Source organism: Silene latifolia, chromosome 11 (assembly GCF_048544455.1).
Source record: "Silene latifolia isolate original U9 population chromosome 11, ASM4854445v1, whole genome shotgun sequence".
Classification (NCBI taxonomy): domain Eukaryota; kingdom Viridiplantae; phylum Streptophyta; class Magnoliopsida; order Caryophyllales; family Caryophyllaceae; genus Silene; species Silene latifolia.
Window position 1 is genome coordinate 119,655,307 of NC_133536.1, and position 14,976 is coordinate 119,670,282.

Sequence of the window (14,976 nt, forward strand, 5' to 3'; positions counted from 1 at the left end):
GATGCCTAGTGATGATCCTCATTCACATATGGAGACTTTTTGCGACTATTGTGATGCAATTTCTTAAACCGGAGTTACTCAAGACCAAATCCGATGGGTATTATTTCCTTTTTCTTTAATCGGTACCGCAAAGCAATGGTTGAAGAGCCTAGACAAGGCTACCCTTGGTATTGATTCATGAAAGATGCTAGCACTTGCCTTCTACAAGAAATTCTATACTCCGGAGAAGATCAATATGTTAAGAGCTCAAATCACCGGGTTCAAGCAAAGGGATGAGGAATCATTATATGAAGCATGGGAGAGATTTAAGGACACTTGTCGTTCTTGTCCACACCATGGGCTTAGTGAGTGGTTCCTTGTTCAACAATTTTAGAACGGCTTATATGAAGACTCACGCAATGTGCTTAATATGGGATCCAATGGAATTTTTACCGAAGTTGATGACAATCAAACATGGGCCAAAATCGAAGAGATGGCGGCCCATAATTCCCAATATAGTAGGCCTCGAAAGGCCAGTAGAGGAGGAAAGCATGAGGTAGATTCCATCACACAATTGGGTGCTCAACTAAGTGCTCATATCGACACCATAAATTTGAAGTTTGAGAAGCCCATGTCTAAGCTTGATGAAGCTTCCAAATCACCCAAACAACATGCCAATGCTATGGTGGCATCATCCTCAATTCCATGTGGAGTATGTGAAAGTTGTGGAACTTTGGGACATGAGCAAAGTGAATGTAGGGGACGAAATGAACAAGTGAATGCTTTCCAAGCATACAAGAGTGACACCCCTTATTCCAACTACTATAATAAGAATACCAAATTCCATCCAAATCTTTCATACAAGAGCCAAAATGTCTAAAACCCCCAACCAACATACACTCCACCTCCAATGAGAAATCAAGCTCAAAGACCCTTTTTCAACCAAAGCCAAGGATATCAAAATCAACCTTCCTACAAAAAATCCAATGACCAAGGCTTTGATGTTGAAAAAGCGGTCCTCCAAATGCAAAAGAAACAACAAAAATTTTTCACCCAAATGCAAAAAGATATCCAAGCTAAGAAAATCACCATCAACAACATACTTGCCCACACCAAAATGTTAGAGACTCAAATGACTCAATTAGCGTCTTCTAGCTCTCAAAGACAAATGGGGCAATTACCGCCTCAAGGTAAGCCCCCAAGACATGAGACGGTTAGTGCCATCCATTTGAGGAGTGGTACAAGATATGAGGGGCCTAAGAGGTCGATTGGTGAAGATATTATGGATGCTAGTGACAAGCAAAGACTTGTGGAGAACTCTAAGGAGGTAGATCTTACTACCAATGAACCTTCAAAGAATAGGAATGAAGAGAAGGCTAAGGAAAAAGAGCCTATTGTGATTAGACTTCCATTCCCATGTCACCAAGCTAAGCCTAAGTTTGATGAGCAACTTGGAAAGTTCATGGAAATTGTGAAGAACTTAGAAGTCTCAATCCCATTCACGGAATTGATCAATCATGTTCCGGCTTATGCAAAGTACATGAAGGATATTCTTACCAAGAAGAAATCCATCCGAAAGTTGGAGACTATTGCCTTTACCAAAGTGAGTAGTGCTATTCTTCAAGGGAGTTCCCCTCCAAATCTCAAAGATCCAGGAAGTTTTTCTATTCCACGTACCATTGGCGACACTAGAATCAAAAAAGCATTATGTGATCTTGGAGCAAGTGTAAGTGTCATGCCATACTCGGTATGTAAGAGGCTAGGAATAGGAGAGCTCAAATGCACCAACATTACTCTTCAAATGGCGGATCGATCAACAAATATACCTCTAGGGGTATGGGAGGATGTGCCCGTGAGAATTGGCAAATTCTTCATCCCGGTAGACTTTGTCATTGTAGACATGGAGGAGGATTCCGATATTCCTATCATCTTAGGAAGACCTTTCTTGCATACCGCCGGAGCGGTAATCGATTTGAAACATGGAGAGCTCACACTTGAAGTAGGGGACGAGAAAATTACTTTTAATCTTGACAAAACAATGAGAGCTCCCCGACTACATGAGCCATGCTTCATGGTCGATCACTATAGCCGAGAAAGTGATAGAAAGAAGTTAGAATCTCTATGAAAAGACCAAGCCATGGGTAAAGAAACATCACCCATATGGAAGGAGAAAGTGGATGACCTTCAAGCAGCTCTATTCGAAGAGCATGGAATTTTCAACAACAATAATAAGAGCTTGAATAGCTCACCCATCATGACAAGTAATGAAGAAGGCCTCATTGGCCATGACAACAAGAAAGCAGAGTTGCTATTGTCAACTCATGACATAATTGCGGAACAAGCTAGTGAAGTTTGTGGTCTATGGGACGATGAATTTGAAGGATTAGTCAATCCTTATATTGGTAATACTATGACCTTAGAGCAAGGCTTTGTTGATCATTGTCATCACTTTAACTCGGACCACAATAATAAAGAAAACAATGCACAAAGATCTATGCAAGATCTTTATCCTGAAAATGAGCAAGCCTTCGACTACTTCTACAAGGTGTTGAGCAACATCAACAACACCTTGGATTTGCCCCCTTAACATCTCATCCAAGAATGAGAGTTTGGTGGAGTCCTCCCTAAACCACCATTTATAAATATTCTAACCCCTTAACTAGCATTTCAATTCCTTTATTGCATCTTTGTCATTTTCGGATTTGCAATTTTTGTGCTTTGATCAAGATTTTTGACATGAGAGAAAGTGAGGGAGGTATTTTAACGTGTTTTGATGTGTAGTGTTTGACCAAGTGTGGGGATGGCAAATGCCTAGGCTAATCAAGCCTTTGTAGTGAAACCCACAACATTTGACAAAGGAAAAGAAGGAGGAATGACACGGGAAGAGGAATCCCCATGAGCAGACCTGAGCTCGTGGGAGCTGAAAAGGATCTGAGCGTCCCCAGGCTCAATCCGCGCGTCCTGGCCTTAGGACGTGGGAGCTGGGAAAGTTCAATTTGTGGGAAATGTCCTGTAAGCAAATCTGCGCAAGCCAGCATCGGGACGCTCGTCCCAACATCAGGACGCTCGTCTTGAAATCAATCCGTGGGTCCTGGGAAGTTCCAAACTTATGAAATTTTGCTGTAAGAAAATCTTCACGTCGCAGGCTAAATCCTAGCGTTTCAGCAGATATCCGGTCGAGCCGAAACAAATCCGCGCGTCCCAGCACTGCTTTGTTATTTCAGGATGTCCTGTAAGACAATCCGCGCATCCGCTCTAAAATCCGAGCATTCCAGGCCTGATACTCAAACAAAACACGGGACACCCTTCTTCCAAATTCATTTCTATCTTTCAAAAACACAAACACATACATTTTATCCCACTTCAACCCTCAATCCCCTCATTCAAAAACACCAATTTCTTAACAAAATACACCACAATCCAAACAAAACTTGCTCAAAACAAGATTAAATCACTCCTTTATCAATGAAAGATCATCTAAACATCAATTTCCTCACAAATTGAATCAATTTTCTAGGGTTTGGGCAAAATTTTGAAAACCCTAAATTGATTGAGGAATTGATTGAAGTTTGAAGAAGCAAATAACATTCAAGCAAAATCTTGGTTTGTTGATACCAATTTGAGAAGGAGAATACAATGGCAAGGACCAAAGGCGGAGCCAAGGCACCCAAAACTCAAAATTTATCAAATAGGCAACAAGCTCTTCTTGCATCCAAGGCTTTGGTAGTAACCCAACCAAGGGAGGAAGTCTAATTAATCATCAATCCTATTGAGGAAGCTACCACATCTACTCCGGTTGTAGAACAATTGTCAAATTTTTCGGAGGTAACTTTTTTTAACCGATAAACATAGGATTGCATTTTTATCCCTTGCCAAAAAGACTATTGTGGCTACTAAGTTTATTTGTCAAGATGCCTTGGAAAATTGGGTGTACTTGAGCGAACTAGAGCATTTTTCGAGTCCATGGGGTTGATAACCCTCTTTGAAATGGATGAATTAACTTACCCCTCATTGGCCATAGAGTTCATAAGCTCCTTAAGGGTATATAAGATAAATAATCGAAATTATGTTGAGTTCTGTCTTGAGAATAATAGTAGAAAAATGAGTAAGACTGATTTTGGTAAAGTGTTTGGTCTTATGCGATATGATCATTTTGAGAAAAAGCCTTTGAAGTATGATGCCGCACCCCTTTGGAAAGCTATTACCGGTCGAAAATTTAATTCTTTCCGGGAGTGCCATGCTTTATATGTTCACCCTCCGGGCATAAGAGTTTGGTACAAGTTTGTGACCAACACCTTGATTGCTAGAAAAGGCACCAACCACTTCACCGAACTTGATTTTGTCTACCTTGAGTCCTTCATGAATATCAATGGGAAGTTCACCAAAAAGTACAACATTCTCCAACGTACTATTGCTTGATCGGTGGCTCGAGATTGATAATGGGAAAGATGGAGTGGCCTTCATTGTAAACGGGGGCTTAGTAACGAGGTTAGCTAAGCACTTTAACCCGGAGTTCAACAAGGATAACACCTACAAACCGGTTAAGGGGAGCAACCTCCTTGATATGAGCACTATGATCAACAAATTTCATTGGGTTAAGAATGACAATATTGACCAGAAATATGAGTGGCTCATCAAGGAAGCCAAGTCCATTGTCTTTCCTAGCATGATTTTCTGTATCTCCGTCCGTAGACCAAACTACCTATTGCCCGTCTCCAAGGAAGCCGAAGTGATAATTAAGCAACATAGGGATCCAATTGAAAAGCCCTCCTCCTCTACCATTGTGACTCCACCCTATCCCTTTGCCTACCAAGAATTCAAACCGAGTGGCTCAAATGTCGTGGTAGGCAACGACTATTTGACCCAATTAATGCAACAAATGCATAAAGAAGCTCACGATGACCCGGTGAATGCTTACCGTGCCCAATATCCACCCCTACTACATCAAGCTAGGCAATGACTTCTTGATCCTTCATGTCCTTTGCCTAGTTGGGTGGATAAGGAGGTATTATTCCCTAGTGCTTCTCAAGATGCTGAAATGGATAGTCGGGTGGCTAATGGAAATGAGGTCGTTGTTGTTGAAGACGAGGAAGGTATTGATTCATGCCAAGAAGAAGAAGAGCAAGGTTCAAGTTCTAACGATGATGATGAAAGTGGTGAGTCCTCCGGGTCAATGAGGTGGATGATGAAGAAGATAATGAAGAAATTAATGATGAAAGTGATGATGATGATGATGATGGCGGCGATAAGGCCGGTTAAGATGATGCAATGAGCGACAATTGAGGGTTGACAAGGCTTATTGGAGGATACCACAAGTGCGGGGTTGATTACTTGACTTCAACCTATTCCATTGTGAGTTTCCTACACCTCCTTTAACTTTGTTTTTATCTCTTGTCTTAAATTTTAATCTTGATCATTTGTAGAGTCAATATTGGCTCTTGGTAGTTTTGAGTCCTAGTACCATTTAAAGGACTCCCAACTCGGTTCCATTGAGGTGTCTCATATATTGTTCCCGTTTACAAAATCCAAAATGACAATTAGAACTCATGCATCACATCCTTTCCTTGTGCATGAAATTCCCTATTTTGACACTAGAAATAGTGTTTTGATTGGTTTGGGGAAGTTCACACACAAGGAATGCGAGTCAATTCAAATTGGCTCTCCGATTAATAGAAAGCATGCATCATATAGGATAGATTAGATGGCATCACTTGTATATATATCATATAGTTTGCATACTAGTGTAGAAATCATGCATTTTCATATAGCTTGCATTGCATAATTTCCTATCGTATTGGCCATTAAGGACAATGCCCATACTAATGTGGGGATGAGAAATTCTAAATTATTTAAAATCAAAAAAATTGAAAAATTTCGAAAAACACAAAAATATGTTCTTTCATTTCATAAAAACAAAAACCATAAAAATTTGAAAATTTAAAAATCTAAAAATATGTTCATTCTTTTGTAGTGTAGAATTGTATATTGTGTGTATACTTGTGTTTGTTTGTCACTCTTATCACATTGGATCGACTACGCCACATCCAAGGCATGAGGAATATGAAGACCGCATGGTATGATCTTTCTAAATCTCCTTTTTTCTCTCTATGTTAATGACTATGTGGCTTTATTTTGGTTGATGCGGTACAAACCAATGTGATTTTAGGAGTTGCATTTAGTTTATATGGCATACTAGTTTATAAAAACATTTGCATTAGGTTGTATATATAGTAGTTGCATCATGGCATGTAGTTGCATTTTAGGAAAAACTTTGTGAAAACATCTATTTAGGAAACTTGACAAGTGTATATAAGGCCCTTGTAGATATTTTTTCTTCTTGAGACTTTGCTCATTAGAATACCTCTAAAATACCCTAGGATGTGTCATGCTAGTATCCTTTGACCCATGGACTAAGGCCTAGTCAAGAGTACCTTGTGGTGTGATAACTCCTTGGATACCGATTATTCCAAGGTGACCCTCGAAACCATGCAACCATCTTCCACTTCTATCATATTTTTGTCATTAAAAAGGGAATGGGCACAAAAATTATCAATTTGAGTTCAAGCATCAAAATGAAAAACAAGAAGTTTGCACAAATTGCATCAAAGAAAAGAGGAGTACAAAAATAAGAACTCCTATACTTCATATAAAAGCACCCTCGTTACAAATTAGGGTGACTTTGAAAATGTTCAAAAAATGCAAAAGTTGATAATTGTCAAGCATCAAAATACCAAACATCAAAGAAATGGCAAAGAAATTGTTCTCAACAATATCAAATGCGACAAGAGAATTGGGAGGAATAACAAAATCAAATTCAAACTCCCTTTATGAAACTCAAAGTATATTGATCCCTTTTTCCATTGATCCCACTTTTGTGCATGGTGGAGAGGGGACGACCCTTCTTCTTGTCTAGGTAAGAGGGGGAATTTCGCGATCCTACAGTGTTTCTAACACTATAAGGAGTCTACTCTTGACAAAAGCATTTAGCGATTGAGGACAAAGGTACCCTAGCTAGTTTAAATAAAGGTCATAGTTTTAGTCACCTCTTTACTCGGGACGAGCAAAGGTTTGATTTGGGGATGTTTGATGTAACTCATATTTGAGCACATTTAGTCCCCGAATTTACCTCGTTCCCATGCTTTCTAGCATATATTAGGGTCATTTCTTATCTTTAGTTTCCCATTTTGCATGTTCTTTGAGGTTTTGTGTCCTTGGTAGGAGAGGATTGCTAACCTTTTATTTATGGAGCAAAATGGAGCTAAATGGATCGCTTCTAATGACGAAGCATTGAAGAGGAGACCGACATTAGAAGCCTAAGTAAATAAATGAAGAGAAATGGGCAATGATGAAAGATCCGTGCATCCCCAACCCAATCCCCGTGGATTGTTAAGGAGCCAAACAAGAGAAGAACCCTGTACCAGGATACGAGCGTCCTGATCTCAGGACGAGCGTCCTAGAGCCAGGATCCGAGCGTCTCCAAGCCAGCCCGAGCGGATCTTCTTAAAGACCAACCGTGCTTCAGGCGAGGACGCGCGGATTCTCTTGAGAGTTGCAGCATGATCCGCGCATGTCCCTCGGGATTAGCAAAATTGTCAAGCTTCTCTTAGGGTCTTAATCGTCATTTAAGCCCTTAGAAACCCTAATCCTTGTACTTAATTTAAGTATAAATACCCTATTGTACTACCTAGATTATCATGCCATCTTAATCCTATCTTAATCCAATTTAGATCATAATCATTCTCTTAATTTTGTCTTAATCAAAGTTGTATTACACATTTCAATATTAATCACATCTTAATCTTTCCTTAATCTCTCAATTGTTCTTAGTTTTAGTTGGGTAATTAGAAGATTATTGGGGTTTATTGGAGGATTGACAACCTTCCATCAATCATCAAGTTTACTTCTATTATTCTTTGCTTTATTATTTGGATAATCTCAAGTAGGTATAATCTCTTTTACCTTTGTTTGATTATAGTTAATCACATCATTTATTCATCATGTTTTGCTTTGTTAGTATGATTGACAACCTTATTAGCATGCTAAACTTGATCATGAGTGAGTAGTCCTTTAGCTAGGGTTAATGGGGAATTAGGGGAAACAAACATGGGAATTGATCTATGCTTAATATAATATGTTTTCATAAATAAATTGCTTGCTTGTTGTGATTTCAACCTATGCACATGTTATGTTTGATGAAATGCTAGACTATGAAACCTTCCATTTTTTACCCATCTCTTATCTTTTTAATGAGGCTTGAAGACATAAACCAACTCGAGCCTTGTTAGACCATGCATAGAGTTGAATGGGAAGAGACTAAGTCGACTTGTAGGTGTTGTAAAGTCTTGATCGACTCGGCTCCGAGACCTAAATCTTCCTAGGGATTGTAAGATATACACTAACTCGATCCCATCACAACAATAAGTTTTTGCTTCTAATTGAGAACATGTTTGTATGATCTATTTCCATGAATCCACTATGAACCCATGACACCCTAGTGCCTTTAATCAATTGTTTACAAACCCCCTTAATTTCTTTACTTTGTTTTCATTAATTTACATTCATCTTGTTGATTAGTTTAGATTACATCTAATCTCAACCCAATTTGTGACACCCTAAGACATAACTACTTGCAATTGAAATCTTAAATCGATACCCGTCCCTTAGGATCCGACCTTTACTTACCTCTTTACTAAGAGTAGTTTGTGAAGTTATAAATATTTTTTGGGTTGGTAGTGACAACGACATAATACCGCTAACGCCACACCAATACCCAAGTACTAGCAACCGCCTCCTATAATCACATCGTATACCCCCTCACAACCATACATACCAATCCAGTCTTTACAAAATCAACCTCTTTAAAATGGCTACCTTTCCTATTAATTATCACCCTTAACCACTAGTAACAACACCACAACACCACCATTGTTCGTATAACAAATCTCTTACACTTACCTCTAAATATAACAGTTCCTTTTCTATCTTCGGTTAACATCCCAAATAATGAGCATCAATTCCATTAATAAAAATTACCCCAGCATTCATTCCAATCTATCCTTAATTGTATCGTCACCTAACTCACCACCAAAATCTCATATTGTTCAAATACTCTACCAACTTTTACTCCCCTTAATTCCTCGAAACTCTTGGCTAACATGTTATCCTGAAACTCCTATATAACCATTAACTCACATCCTCATGATAGTATCATACATCTCGACGATTCCTTACCTCTATATCACATAACTACGGTCAACATTCTCCTAGTTTACTCCCCTCATTATTTTCTTTTTACACTCGACAAAATCAATTAACAATTCAACTCCTTATTCCTTCTACCTAACTCTTTAGTGCTCCGGTTACCTCCTCATTGCTCCGAAACTCAAATCCCCTTATTTCATATCAGTACCATCTCACTCTTTCTTACCATGGATCTTCTCTCATCATGCTATCACTCACACTTGTCACCAATTCCCAAGGAAATCACACACTAGTTTCACCTCTTGATGATATAAATTCCCAAACTCGGCCACTGCCTACACATCGCGACATAACTCGATCTCACTATACACCATTCGTTTCCATACCTCTATAACGACCTTCCATCACATATATCCTTAACCAACACAATCCTAATCATCTCCCTCCATAAATCCTTACACATCCCAATTTGCCACTATTCGCATCCCTCATCTCATCCTTTTCGTTCTCACGTTCCTTACACTTACATCACCCCTTGCCCATATACACTTACCTTACATTGCCCAAACTCGCAATCATATCACTCACCACATCTCAGAAAAACATGCTCCATGCCTCAAGAAGCTCATTAACCTCCCTTTTCTTTTTCCACTATCACTACAACAAATTGTCACTTGCGCCACGAATTATGCCACAAGAATTTATAATTCGTGGCTAAATTCTACTTAGCCACGGGAAAAATTTATTCATTATTTTGGAAAAAAAATTATGCCACGCAATAACTTTTCCCATGGCAAAAGTCACTTGCGCCACGAATTAGGCTACACCCGTGACAAATAATCATTTTAGCCACGAACAATATCACACCCGTGGCAAAATTTTTTTAAGCCACTTAGTGTACCTTGGCAAAAAAAATTTAGCCACTAACTAGCAAACACCCGTGGCAATTATCTTGTCTGACTTAAATTAAGATATTTTCATGTTAACACAAACCTAAAAATTGCTTGCTTAAAAAAAATACAAAATCTGAATGAAATTTATTCAAATATAAATCATATGAAAATACATTTAAATATAAATTTTGCAAATACTTTGATTAATTTAATTAATATTTTTTTATTATTTTATTTACTTTAATAAGAAATTTTAAAATTTTATAAACTTATATGCAAGCAAAGAAAAGTTTATCGTCTAAATGTTTTGATTTTTTACACATCACAATTACATTTTGCTGGTTTTTCAAAACATTGTTAATTTAAGAAATTTGTTTTAATATATAATTCTGTTATTAAAGTCGTGCATTTCTTTTAATTTTTTAATTAAAACATTATAATCTTGAATAACAATCTTAAATGATAGTATCACATTTAAAGATATAGCATATAAAATTAAATAAATAAGTAATTTATCATCTATCTTAGATAAATCTAAAATTAACATATTGTTAAGCTGTTTTATTCAAAATTTGATTTACAACTTTTTTTGTAAGATATTTATAGAAAAATTTGAATTTGATATAAGATTTAACTTGGTGAGAAAAAAAGTGTGGGAGTTTTTTTTTTGGAGTGGAAAAGAAATGACAATTAGATTACAAAATTGATTAAATAAAAAAAGTGTGCTTAAAAATTAAAGTAAAAAAAATGTTCTCCTAGAAATCAATTAAGAAAAAAATATACTGGAAAAATTATCAATATAAAAAATTCAAGGGTTAATTGATAAACAGTACAAATATAAGAACCCTTTTACATAATCAGTACCAACATAATCAATAATTAGTGATCAATACGAAAATATTAACTTTCTTTTACAATAGATACTAAGTCGTCTGAAAATCTAATCTCAACCTACTTAAAAAAAGTCCAAAAAGCTATCATTGTAGTACAAATCTCCACTCACCCACTTCTAAAATCCCTCTCCTAGATGAAAATACCATTAAAGTAAGAAAAAAATTAGAGTAAGAAGGCGACTTGTTACCTATCATGGAAAAAAGTAAATAATTTGGCACTGATTACTAATTATTGATTATGTTGCTATTGATTATGAAAAAGATGACTAAAGTTGGTAATGTTTATCAATTTACACAAAAGTCAATATGGAGAAATTTTTTTCATTGAAAATGAGCGCGTCACAGGAAAAATATAGAAATTATAATAATTTAATGTCACATGTGCAAATAATGTGAAACATTTGAGAAAAGAAACGATAAATCAAAACAAAGAGAAATAAGTTTAAGAAAATATGCGATTATGTTGTACAACAGTATTTTTCGTGTTTTTGGATAAAAAGTGACTATTTTTTGGTTAATATTGACCACTTTAGGGGAAAAAAGACCTTTACTTATAAAACGTGGTCATTATTTTACAAAAAAATTGGTAACATTTTTCATATCGTAGGTACGACGGTTATATAATAGAATTTGCGTAAAAAATATACGAAAAAATGAGTACAAGAGAAATAAAAATAAGAATGTCGATAAACTAAAGAAATAAAAAAATGTTAGGAAAACACAAATAAATATACTTTTTAGAGAAAATGGTTTTGCTAACTTTGGCAAAAAGAGAACGCCAAAATCATTAGTCGGTAGGATAACATTGAAAATTTGATTGTTTTGGCCAAAATAATGTTTTTCCCGCAAAAATTCGTAAATAATGTAACGTTTTTGTAATTAAATAGTACGAAGTACTAAAGATAAATTTTGAAAGAAGAAAAATAAACTTAAAAGGATTCAAAGTGCTAATATATCAACAAAGTTAACTTTCAATTTCGGTAGCAGATTAAAAGAACTCTATAGTTAACCGTGCTCAGGTGAGAGTAGTGTTGGGATGGGTGACCTCCTGGGAAGTCTCTCTGATGCGCGCGAATGCAAAACTGGTGAAACCAAAGAACGTTCAACTGAATAGAGTTAACTAGCAAAACCAGTACCGAGATTGTCACGGTTCCATATATGATAAAATATTGATCGTGAAAAAAAAAACTATTTTACATTTTATTTATTTTACTTTCATATATATTATTTGCCACGGGAATTATTTTTTAGCCACGGGAGTTATTCGTCACGAAAGAATCCGTGGCCAAAAATTTAATAATAGCCACGTTCTTGTTTTTCCCGTGGCTATCTCTTTGCCACGGCCACTTGTGTCACGAAAGGAATTCCCGTGGCAAAATGATTTAGGTACGAAAATTTACCACTTGCGCCACGAATTTAGCCGTGGCCCAAGTGCTTATTTGTAGTAGTGTATCCATCACAACCACATATAACTCATGTCCTCCCCACCAAACTTATACCCATCATAAGGTGCTACTCTTACATCAAAAGATCGGGTAACTTACGCATCAAGACCACAATGCATAAAGAAGCAAAAGAACACCCTTCAATTAAATAAGATATGCGACGAGGTAAAAAGATAAGAATATGACCCAAAACAGGGGTCACTAGATCGAGTACAGCCTACTCGATTGAGTAGGTGAAGGTCATAAGCACCTATAATAAATTACCAGGGCTACTCGATCAAGTAAGGGCTACTCGATGGAGTACCCTACGTAGTTCTCAACACTGTCCAATTTTCGTAAAACGGTCATATCTCACTCGTTTATTGGTCATTTTGGGCCTGTGACCTATCGTTAGAATTGTAAAAGAATAAGCTATCACCTCCAAGTGGAATCACATCAATATCACTTAATCTTAAGTTATAACAGTTTAAAGACAACTTCTCTATAATCGGACAACATAACTACTTGATTCTTTCTTCCAAACAACTTAAACAACAACAAAGTAAACAAAAACAACTCAATACTCATAAACCAGTATTCCTAATCATATGTTACTATCTACAAAATCCAAACAATAGCACCCATCATGTTCATACAATATTCAACTTATGAATCGTGTACTACCCACATGCTTTTATTCTATAACTTTACGTAAAAACAATAACATAAATATAACATCACATCCCCTAATCACATGTTACTAATATAATCACATCATAAACTCAATACTCATAAACCAGTCTTTACATAAGCTCCTAACAGCTCCTACCCAGGTTCATTTTTATTTGACTCTCTATATTCATAGGGCTCATTAATTACAGGTTCCAAAATCGTCGCTATAATACCACTTTATAACACCCCCGTACACCAAGATGCCTTACCAAGACCACCAAATGCATGAAAGTGCTACCATCTCGGTTACCCAAGGCAATGTATATCAAATTGAGCATAAAAGAACATACTTCAGATAAATAAGCTTAAAGTGATTATATGCATCAAAATCGACTGTAAAGTAAAGTAAAACTGTTCTAAAACCAAAATACAACTAAAGTAATAAAAAGTATTATGATAACACAACGGAAGCCTACTATCGGACTCGTGGCGACTCCATCCCCAGCTAATCTTGCGCGTATCAACACTATACCTGCTAGATAACTGCTCACCACCGCCGAATGGATCACCATAGTTTTTAAAACATTAAAACGGGGTCAGTTACTGCATAAACAATATAGGATAAACAACAACAGATACACAATCACAATCTCCAACACCATCACATCACCAATACCCTGACTACACACTAAAGTGTGTAACCCTGCCAGAATATCCATCGCAACAAATATTCCACACCGCCAGTGGGGGACCGCAGCTGTTCCCACCAAATCCCCGCTCATCAACTCCGAGTGAAAACCCAAGTTCCTTAATGTGCACATCCTCTTGTGACGGGAACCACAAGGGTCGAATCAAGTGCGTAAAGCCACTCCCGCAAGTGACTCCACTCAGCTGAGGGCGCACCTCGAGAAACACAGACGATCAACCACAACCAATCAAAATATCAATTTAAAACAATGCCAATACCAATTACGATATAATCATCATGCCAGTCAACCAAACAACCATCTTATAATCATTTATACAATAACTGAGTAGGGAAACCCTACCTGGAAAAGCAATCACACAGATCGTCTCAATCAGCTAATCAGAAACGTTCCTCTACGAAATCACCTCCTATCAATCACACAATCATACAATCACCATCTATTATCAAAATACTCCTAAGTCCCCCAAATTACCCGATTAGGGTTTCAACCAAAATCAACAAGACAATATAAAAACTATACTAGGATCTCACCCACAACGCGACAGTCTCAACGGTATAAAGAACTCTGAAATCCGACGACTCTTGCCCCTTGGATTTGATAGCAATGTGAGAGAAGGATCTTACGGTGTTTGCTTTTCTCTTTTAAAGGTTTTAGAATAAGTAAAGAGGTAAAAGAATACTGACGGAAAGGTTTATATAATCTTTTCACGCGTTGCTATTAAACTCGGCAAAACCCCTATAAACCAACTTACTCGATCGAGTGCCCCCTACTCGATCGAGTAACCCCCTTACTCGATCGAGTACCCATCAGCAGTACACGTTTCGCACGCAACACCCACTTACTCGACAGAGTAAGATCTACTCGATAGAGTACCCAACAGGACATAAAACCGTAGTATTACAATAACCTTGACATTTGAAGCAACGCCTCATAGAACTGCTTTTAGGTTCCATGGCAGGACCCTTCCCTTTGTCCTTGGCTTCTTCCTTTGGAGTCTCCTTAGGCTTACTTGGAGTTTGCCTAGAATAAGAACTCGATCCCGAACTCGTCCCTTTGGAATAGACATAAGGCTTTCGTGCCTTATCATGCTTCTCGAACTTCAATGCTAACATGCATATATCATTAAAAACATCATAGTTCTGGAGTTCCACCGTTGTTGCAAATGCGGGTGTTAGCCATTTAATAAACCTCACAACTCTCAATT

At 37.2% G+C, this 14,976-nt stretch overlaps 1 non-coding gene across 1 annotated transcript; it reads right to left on the minus strand.

Annotated features, from left to right (window-relative positions):
* Window positions 1–235: 235 nt before the first annotated feature.
* On the minus strand, window positions 236–342 carry LOC141615849 (small nucleolar RNA R71). Its single transcript, XR_012530242.1, has one exon. It is a non-coding gene; the product is annotated as a small nucleolar RNA R71 (small nucleolar RNA).
* Window positions 343–14,976: the final 14,634 nt, after the last annotated feature.